Source organism: Argentina silus (genome assembly GCF_951799395.1).
Source record: "Argentina silus genome assembly, chromosome: 5".
NCBI classification, from domain to species: Eukaryota; Metazoa; Chordata; class Actinopteri; order Argentiniformes; family Argentinidae; genus Argentina; species Argentina silus.
The window spans coordinates 10523573-10534074 of NC_139659.1; positions in this window are offsets into that span (position 1 = coordinate 10523573).

Below are 10502 nucleotides of genomic sequence, written 5' to 3' on the forward strand. Positions count from 1 at the left end.
ACACATAATTTTCCTTAGTTGTTAAGGTGAAATATAGTCATTCATGGAGCCATGCCAGATGTTTTCCTTTTTTTCCTCCTCTGAGGGCAAGTGAAACTGCCTTAGAGTAACTGTGCAGTTTCAGCGCCTCAGGGCACAGATTTATTATATTATTATAGCAATACTTCTCTCTCATTTCAGTGTGACAGTAAAATGGATGTGTGCCAGAAGAGGTAGATCCACACAAGGTGCGTGGGAACTGTTGAGTAATTGAGAAAGAGAGAGAGAGAGAGAGAGGGAGGGAGACAGAGAGAAACTGAGGAAGGTTGGATAAGCGAGGATGACAGAGAGCATAAGACAAAGCATACACGAAAGAAGGTGTGTGTGGACATGTAGAACTAGCGGTGCATTCATACCGCCTCAGCGTGAGAACTGTCAAACCTGTCTGACACACACTATAATTGTCATATTATGCTGTTGGCTAATGCCCTCCTTTCACACACACACACACAGGCACACAGACACACACACGCAAACGCGCGCACACACACACACACATTCTGACTGTGGTGTGCTAGAGTGACTGTATCTGTTAATCAGATCATAAGTTTGAAAAGTGCTAACTTGCCATTGTTCTCAGACTGTTAGCTGACAGACAATTGAGAAATCAGAGCACCCCAGGATTTCTTTGCTGACTTGAGATGATTGTTTGTTTGGGTAAAGCTTAGGGACATGTGAAAATGCGCTGCAAGAGATTCACAGGGATGGATAAACAAACAGTAGTCCTCAATATAGACACAGAACATAAAGATAAAACAAGTGTCAAGTCAAAAGATGAATTCTATAGAAGTGACATATTCGTATATATAGGTTGAACCTTGGCCTCCTCAAAGCTACGGATTCTGAATCACGGCCAATAGCATGTCCTCATTCCTCGGACTGTCTTCCTTCCTGTCTCACAGCAGAAATAGAGCAGGGCCAAAGGTAGCGATAAAACAGTACAGCTCCACTCCACAACCACAACATGAGGTCATTCTACAACCAACTCTCCAAGGTCTGATACGAGCTTGGAGTATTATTCCTGGTTTACACACAATTTGCTGTAACTAAGCCAGGACATTGGTTTATGCTTTAAACTGAATGTAGTCTGTGCTTAGCTTGTTGTGGTCACAAAGTTGTTAGATGGTGCTAAAACAAAGGAATGGCTGACTTATTGAGCATTTGTTAAATGGAGCCTGTAGTCTCTGATGATAAAGTAAAGGTAGATGCTTTTACAGCATTATCAGTGATCCATCAGGAGGGTGTTCTTATCTGGGGCTAGTGAGAATGTCACCCTGTGACAATAGATCAGGGATATCTAATCTGTTCTATCTTTGAATACTTCACACCTTTATCATTGTGAACCTGATGGCTTTGTGTTTACTGTGAACTGAATGGGCTGTTTAGGATTCAGCCAGATAAACAGATCTGCCATCAGGGGGTGAATGCTACCAACAGGACAGAAAGCTTTACTTTGTCAACTAGTGGGAATGACGTCACCAGATGAGAGCGAGATCACAGAGACGTTTTAGGCAGAGAGAAATATTCATAACCATCTATAGAAGTATCTTCAAGCTGGAGGTTTATGTCTTTTTTAAATGTTTTTTTTTATGCCTTTTATTCAGAAGTTAAGTATTGAAACATAAGTAGTTTAAGACTTGGTTATAACTGATATACCTAAGAATACATAGTTCTTATCATCACAAACATGACAAAAAGCACCTCTCTGATTGACACCAGTAACGTGACCCAAGCCAGGATGTTGATTGGTCTTTTCTGTTTTGGAAACGAACCCCTGACCCTTTTCTCACAGCGCAAGGGGCTGGGCGCGCCCACTTCCTCCTCGCATTGGCAACCCAGCTGCCCCACAGCCCTCCAGGCCAGGCTGTGTCACCATGGTATTTTGCGTATATGGACATATCAGTCCAGAGTAAAGTGAAACTCCCTCAACAGCAACAACAGTTAGGAGGGGATCAGATCAGATCCATTTTCGATGTGTTTACGACAGATGGCTAGGAGTAAGAGTAACGTTTTACATTTTTTTTTCACATCTGCTCTGCAGGAGGGGTAGGGGCATTGTTTGGAGAATTAAAATGGAGGTTATCCTTTGGCACTGAGTGACAGGTTTCTCTCCACACCCCCTCTGTCTGTCACCTCAGACAGTTCAACTTCTCCACTGCTTTGTCCCCCCTGTCACAGAGGTCATATGTCAACAAGAACAATAAATCCAGCTTAACATGAAGAGGGGGGAATGACAAAGCTGATCCCTGACTCAACAGCATTGGTCGGTCGAAGGATCCCTCCAGGTGTGTACAGGCCTGAGACTGAGTGTGCAGGCCTTGTAGGTGTTGCTAAGGTCATACAGTGTATTTCAGCACAATGGTTTTAGTACTGTATATTTCTGCATGCATTGAAGTTAGTGTTGGTGTTTTAATGGTCTTTGGTGAAGTTCAGTGGTCTTTGGCACCGTTGCAAGTGGAACATGCTGTAAGTGTGGAAAGGGCAGTGTGTGGAGGGGGGGGGGGTTAGGTGGGCTTTAAGCAGGGCTGACATTTGTTGGGCTCATGGTGAGGATTAGGGTTAGGTGTCTGTAACAGATGTGATTATAGGAAGTCACTGCTGATCTTGTGATAAAGTCAACACTCATTAGAGAGGACAGGCTGCACCTAGAGGGTTGTGTCTGTAGGGGTCACAAGTGTGTGTGTGTGTGTGTGTGTGTGTGTGTGTGCGTGTGTGCGTGCGTGCGTGTGTGTGTTACTACTGGAAAGATGTGTGTTACTGCTGGAAGGGTGTGTCATTGCATATGGAAGGGAAGCCCAGAGGCGATGGTGTAATTAGCCAACACATCCCAGGCCTTTGATGTGGCTCCTGTGTTCTGCAGCTCAGTTTGCTGGGGCCTTGTCTGGGTGTTGGGGGTTTATGATGTGGCCTGGGTCTAGGTGACCAGACTGCAGACTTCACACTATCTCTAATGGTCCCAGTATTGAGGGGTGATCAAAGTTACCCTCTTGGGGTATGTTGGGGGAAGAGAGAGGGCCAACACAAAACTATCTGAAAAGGAAACGTGACAGGGAAAGGAAAGTCTGGGGTCTTATCAGTACACCCAGTGACTTGGGCAGAGATAACAGCCAGCCAGAGCCCACTAAATCCAGACTGAGCACCCACTTTTCTATAACAAACTTTATTAGCATTTCAATTGGGGACAAGAGGAATGTTATGACTAGTCCTGTTAGTTTCTCTTCAAGTCTCAATTGTGAGCTCTGCACTTACTGCACTCTGCATATTGTTTTGCGTGTGTGTGTGTGTGTGTGTGTGTGTGTGTGTGTGTGTGTGTGTGTGTGTGTCTGTGCGCGTTGCTTTTATCAGCTGACCAACAATATTCTGCCACAGGACAATGGAACTCAGGAAGGACCTGGCTCCACTCTGGCCATGGGGACTAGAACACACACATACCTGTGTGCACACACACACACACACACACACACACACACACACACACACACACACACACACACATACACAGCTTTCATTGTGTCTCCTTCCCCTGTGGAGTTCACACTGTTGTGTTCTAAATAGGACACGGTGAGAAGACTGTCACCTTGGCTTTATACACCCCAGGAAATGGGCCTTAATTTATAACCAAGTGGCACAGAGGACAGCTGGAGCTGTCACACACACACACACACACACACACACACACACACACACACACACACACACACACACACACACACACACACAAATCCATTAGTTCAGTAGGGACTACTACACGGACACAGTAACAATTGCACTTGGAATATCAAAAGTTTCAGACACCAAAAGTTGCACTACTAATCACTTGCTCTAGAAAGTAGCAGGGATGAACACTGCCTCTCTTTGGTGAATTAAGTGGCCAGTGCCAGGCAGACAGTCAGCGGGACAGAGGGGGGAGATGTACGCGAGGGCAGGCAGTTGGGCTTTACAGGTCCAGTGAGCCGAGCCGTAATGGCCGCCCGGCCGGGTCAGGGTCGCACAGTCGGGGGTCTGTATTCTCCTCTGAGGCCCACTGGCCAGGCACGTCTCACCCTGGCCCTTTGTGTGCACCTCCCTGTCCTGTGGACTCTCTGAGCAGGGCGGCGGTGTGCGGCTCTCCTGCCAGCCAAACGCCGCCACACTGGGTCCTAGGGCAGGGAACAAAGCTCCTCTCTGTCCTGCTGCGTTGGCCCTCTACTCACCCCCCCCATCCCCCCCCCCCCCGCCTCACCCCACCACCCCTCCACCCTTCCCCTTCCTCGCTGTCTACGTCCACACTCTGCACTCAGCCATTACACCAAGCCCTACTCCATGGACAGAGACTAGAGTCTGACCTATGTCCTTTCATTAGAGAGAGGGGCGGGAGCAGCAGAGAGAGAAAAAGCAAGAGAGAGAGAGAGTGAGAGATGGAGGGAGAGAGAGAAAGAAAAAAGAAAGAAAGAAAGAAAGAAAGAAAAAAAAAAAAAGAGACAAAGCTAGAAAAGACAGAGGAAGACAGAAAGAAAGAGAGAGAGGAAAAGGGGGGGTGGTGGGGGGGGGGCAGACGAGAGAGGGAAAGAGAGACTGTGACCACCAACACTCATTACTGTTGCCTGGAGTCCTGCCAGTCCAAAGCAGAGAAGAGAACTGAACCAATACCTCTATCTCTCGGAGTAATCAAAGCCACATCTCACAGGCAGGACAATTAATGTCCTGTTGGTAGTGTGTGTGTGTGTGTGTGTGTGTGTGTGTGTGTGTGTGTGTGTGTGTGTGTGTGTGTGTGTATGTGTGTGTGTGTGTGTGTGTGCATGAGGGGTGAGAATGTTCACTGAGAGAGGAGATATTTGTTCAGCCGGAGAGTTGACTGATGAGATTAAGTGCTAGTTCTGGTGGGGGGCGGAATGTAAACAAGAGACAAGCTGAGAGAGAGAGAGAGAGAGAGAGAGAGAGAAGACTTCCGTCAGAGAGGGGGCTCAGCTGCTCTCTCTCTCCCTCTCTCCCTCCTTCTCTCTCTATCTCTTTCCCACAGGCAGGTGTGGTTCCGTGGTACCATGACCATGGAGCCAGTGTGTGTGTGTGTGTGTTACGTGCAGATGAATTGGAATGTGTAGGAATATGAATAAAGACAAGGCACCTGGGCCCTGTTAAACTGGACTTGGTTGTGGACTATAGGCTTAGTTGAAGAATGAGAGGCAGTGTGCTGATCTTAGAGTAACCCCCATTCAGTTTAGAGTGCACGTTTCACTGACACAGCTAACCCACACATTAGAGGAAGTTACTATTAAAATAGTAGGTGACAGAGACTAATGCTCTGCCTCTCTCACATACACACACTGAGATGTGTACTACACACACACACACACACACACACACACTAACACTGCATCACGGTCTGTGAGAGCAGGTCAGGCTGTGGGGCCACACAGGAAGTGTGTGTGCAGGACCAGTCTGATAGCGGCTTTGCCAAAGGAAATCTGGACTGTGTCACTGTGTCATATGAGTTGAAACAATGAGGTCATCATAAAACCACTAAAGGAATAAAATCCACTTGCCACCGAAAAAACAACCTGTTCGCTCCATAACAGTGTAGCCAACACTAAGTGCTGCTCTCTCTCTGAGGGAGCTGCGTACACATACAGACTGCTATGATGACCCAGTGGCACTCCTCCCATGCATATATATAGATAGATAGATAGATAGATAGATAGATAGATAGATAGATAGATAGATAGATATACATACTGTTTATAAATATATTGTACGGATCTACATGCTGCCCGGCGTGTGTGGAACTTCCTGTGTCCCATTTTGAGGAGGGATCTGATGTCGAGGGAGTCTGGTCCTGTTTCCCTGGTGTTTATTTTAGGGCACACCTGATAGGGAGGCATGAGCATGAAGGAGCAGGAAAACACGCACTAAGGATCTCTCTCATCACGACAGAAGCCTTGGGAGCGTGTGTGCGGCTGGATGCAGCAGGCTCGCAGTTCATATGGTGTTGGAAGAGTTATGGTCCCTGGTTAACTCCAGAGAGTGGCAAAGAGACAGCCAGCCTATCTCCTATTGAGGCGGTCACATGGAAATGGCTCAAAGTAGTTTCTGATCACACAGCGAAATTCATAGCCATTGTCAGTAAAATCTGGGATTAATAGTATTACATAATGATTTGCCTGTGTATGTGTGTGTGTGAGTGAGTGTGTGTGTGTGCGTGTGTGTGTGTGTGCGTGCGTGTGTGTGTGTGTGCGTGCGTGTGTGTGTGTGTGTGTGTGTGTGAGTGTGTGTGAGTGTGAAAGACTCTGAGACCTCCATATACCGCCACAGCGTTCATTAGCATACAGAGCTAGTGAATTTAAAGACAGTCCAAATTAACCCTCGGAGCGACTGAGGCAGTCTCAGCTGTCTGTGGTATCACTTTCCTTCCAAATGGTATGGGGGTCTGACAACTGCCACTATGCCACCCACCCCCACCCCCCCACACTCCCCAAGTCTCACCAGAATCTCTGGGGTGGGGCGGGACAAGGTTACCCGCGTTCACAATCTTCTCACTTTCCAAAAACAAGCCCCCCCCCCGCCACCTGTCAATCAGAAAGACATTGTAGATATGACAGGGCCTGGGCAGATGGCTCATGGTATGAGAGAGACACTAGCATATTCGCATGATAGCATCACAGAGTATACAGTAGGTCTAAGAGAGATTTAGTGTGCGTCGCCTCTGTCTGCTTTGCTGTCACCTTGAATTATGATGGAAAGTGACAAGCAGTCAGCCAGGAATAAGTCACTGATAAGTGAGCGATCCCTGAATCCCACCACAACCCAGGGATGGGCTTAGGGTCTAAATGTCAGAGATAATTCCTCACATACTTTCCTCCATCCACTCCTCCTACTTAGCTCAATCTCTCTCTTATCCTCTCTCTCACTCTTTGTCAGGTGTAGAACGGACGTATGCCCCTCACAGAAGCCCATGCGGTTGATGCAGTTTTAGATCCTATCAATGAGGGGGGGTGACTGAGTGCCACTGTGGACAGAAGCCCATAATCTCCTAATGATAGACACCAGTGGAGGCTGGTGGAGATAGAAATCGGAGGAAGGGCTCATTATAATGCATGGAACGGAATGAGGAATGGTATCAAATACTTTGTGTCATGAATTACAATGAGCCCGTCCTCCGATTTTCGGCCTCCACCAGCCTCCCCTGATAGACCACTGTGCCACTGTGCCAGCATATTGGACCAGCGGTGCTACAGATAGGCTAGGAGATATCACTTGAAGAGGTCACTTAAATACTTATATAGGTATAAACAGAAACTGTTGCACATGATTCAGTTAGCAAACTTTATTTGTAGAGCACATTTCATACACGGATGCAACAGAATGCGCTTTACAGGAATATGAAAACAATTAAATGGCAATTAGACAAAACAGATGAGGATAAGAAGTATAACAGTTATGGGAGTTTAAACAAGTGGACAAGAGAACAAGTGGACGAGGACTGTAGAGACTAATGCATGGTCAATGAAATTATTGACACCAACCTCTTGAATATCAAAAGATGCATTGTCTGAGGGCTCAAAACAGGAGCCCCTGATGAAAGCTTGTGCTGTGTCTACACATTAGCGTGATATCTGATCCTAAATGTACTGGTGTCTGACCAGGGGCCAGCGGGGAAGGTCCTTGGGGATGCCTGACGGGTGTGTGGAGCAGCGGCCTGCGTGCCGTCAGCCAGCCGCCCGTGGAGAAGGCACATGGTGGCAACAGCTGCCGCTGTGAAAACGATAACCCCACTAAACGCTCACCCTGGTAAACACCGCTGTGCAGAGCACATGCCGACGGGGAGCAAGAGGCAGGAGGGCAGACCAGCTGACGCCGTGGAGAAAGGAGAATCGGACCCCTGTGAAATGGCCTATTAAGAGTGTGGACGGGATCAGGACGAGCGTGTAAAGGGAAACTCAACACCCTCCAACAATAACGGAACAGCCTCCAGGACTTTTATTGCAACTGACGAAACACCTTGTGTGTAGGAGGGGACTTTTATTTCCATTCTCTGACCTGACCTGTGGAGCATGAACTTATGCCATTTTTTCCTGAATCCTGAGTAATTCTGCAGTTCAGAGGTTCCAGGTTCTATTTCCATGCAGCACCCTGGCCTCTATGCCTCTCCATTGACCTCCTTAACTGATAATTGAACAGCACTGTGTACTGCCTGTTGCAGCCAACTGGAGCTGTCTCTGTTTCCCATGCTCCCAGGCCCCCAGGGGAGTGGCAGTGACAGATGTGACGTCTACTCCCCTCCCTCTGCCAGTCCCTCCCTCCTCCTACAATCCACCCTCCACTTGTAAAAACACAACTTTTCACTTTTAATCTCCCTTTCTCTTTATCTCTACCTCACTTTGGAACATCTTCTGTCTCCTCATATTTCAAATCCCATCTCTAGCAATCCACCTTTGTGGAAAGAGCCCTGCAGCTATTTCATTTCCAAAATATGTTTGAATTGAAAACCGTTAAGTACACTCTCCCCTCCCCCTATGTCTTTCTCACACACACACACACACACACACACACACACACACACACACACAGCAACCCAGCTGAGCACTGACCTTTAACCCCATTGTCCCACTTAAGTAATGTTTTAGCTAGTATTGTTCTAACACCATTGTTTTAGACCTATTTGTGTGAGAATACTCATGTTACTTAAAGGTCCAGCATGTAGTTATGTGTGTTGCTGCCCTGTGTGGCCACACTGAACATTTGAAAACATGCATATGCTACGTTTTCAAATAGCAACAAAGTCCTACCTGACACCAGATTTTAGAAAACGCTTTGTTTGGACTAATATAGCACTCTTCACTGATTGTTCTTCATCATGTGATCTCATTCCTTGATGGCTACCACATTATCATGGCCATTTAGCACTATTTTAAAGCTTATTTAAAAATCTACATACTGGACCTTTAAGACTCAATGGTTTTTAGTTTAGTTCTGCATAGCTGACCACCTATTTTGTTGTTGAACAATATGTACTGCAAGTGAAGTTTGCCTGACATCCTTTCTCTCAAATAAATTCCCCTCACCTCCTTACCGATTCACAATCATTATTGATTGATTACCCATGATTACACTGCCCTCAACTGGTGGTGTAGTGCTCGCAGTACTGTGGCTACGGAAAGGCGCTTTTGTCTGTGACTCGTTGCCTGTTCCCATTGGTTCGACATCAGACTCATGTGACAGACACTCTCATCCACACACACTCTGCTGTTTGACTTGGCTAAGATTCACTGTCCCATCTCTACTATTTATTTTCTAGGGAGATTAGATAATGAAAATTGCTGTGATAGCATGCTATTTCTGCCTAATTGACGATGTAGGCAGCAGCATAGAGCCGCACAGTCTCACAGTTCCCATGGAAAAGGATTCATAGAGTTCAGCAGGGTAGCAGAGGGGACGAGGCGTCACCCTAGTGGCGCCACAGAGCCTACTCTCTAACTGTCTCTCCTCTTAACCTCACAGAGATGCCCATCTTCCTGTCAGTATCACATGTTTAGAATACCTCAGTGACGGTCAACATGAATATGCCTATATGAGATATGTCCTAAGCACCATCAGTATGCATAGCATGACAGCGCCATAGCTGGTTCTGACAGTGCACACATGCAACAGAGGCAAATATACGTTCACTTATGTACACAATAATTCTGGTCTGTCGCTTATTGACCTTATACATGCCTTTCCTTTCCTTTATGGGAAACCAGCCGCTATACTATTTGAACAGGCAGAGAGAGTGGAGAGAAAGAGAGGTGAGGCTAACTGTATGTTTTTGTTTTGAGGTGGTGAGATGCATGTTCTGATGGGAGTTATTCTATCATCACCATGTATGCGTTATGTACCACCACCTAGTCTTCAGGCCTAAACCTGCACATATGATTAGTGCTACTTATCCTCATTTATCACAGTTTATATATGTGTGTGTGTGTGTGTGTGTGTGTGTATATGTGTGTGTGTGTATATGTGTGTGTGTGTGTGTGTGTGTGTGTGTGTGTGTGTGTGTGTGTGTGTGCGTGCGCTACCTAAAGGAGCTGAACACCTGCCCCCTAGGCTGTATCATTTTCTGTATAGCTGACTGTGTTTTTATGTTGTGTCTTGTGTTGTGGTTTCTATGGGAGGTACAGAAATGTGGAACCGTTGGAGATATTGAAGAACTGATGTCATACACTATCATAAAGCCATGCTTGAATAAATACATAATATCAATCGTCCATAATTCTTTTGTCTCTATTTCACTCTGCCTGCCTCCACTCTGCCGAGTTCAAAGAACCTCACATTTCCCACCTTGTTACAAAAGCTTTGGGTGTTAGTGGCTTTGTTTTATTTGTTTTAGCCGCTGTCAATAGCACTCCCACCACTTTCATTGAGAGTAGATATTGCAATATTCAAGGTCATTAATCTTGATCTGTGATTTGGCTTGTATCAATCAGTTAAGATAAAACATAGGCATGTAG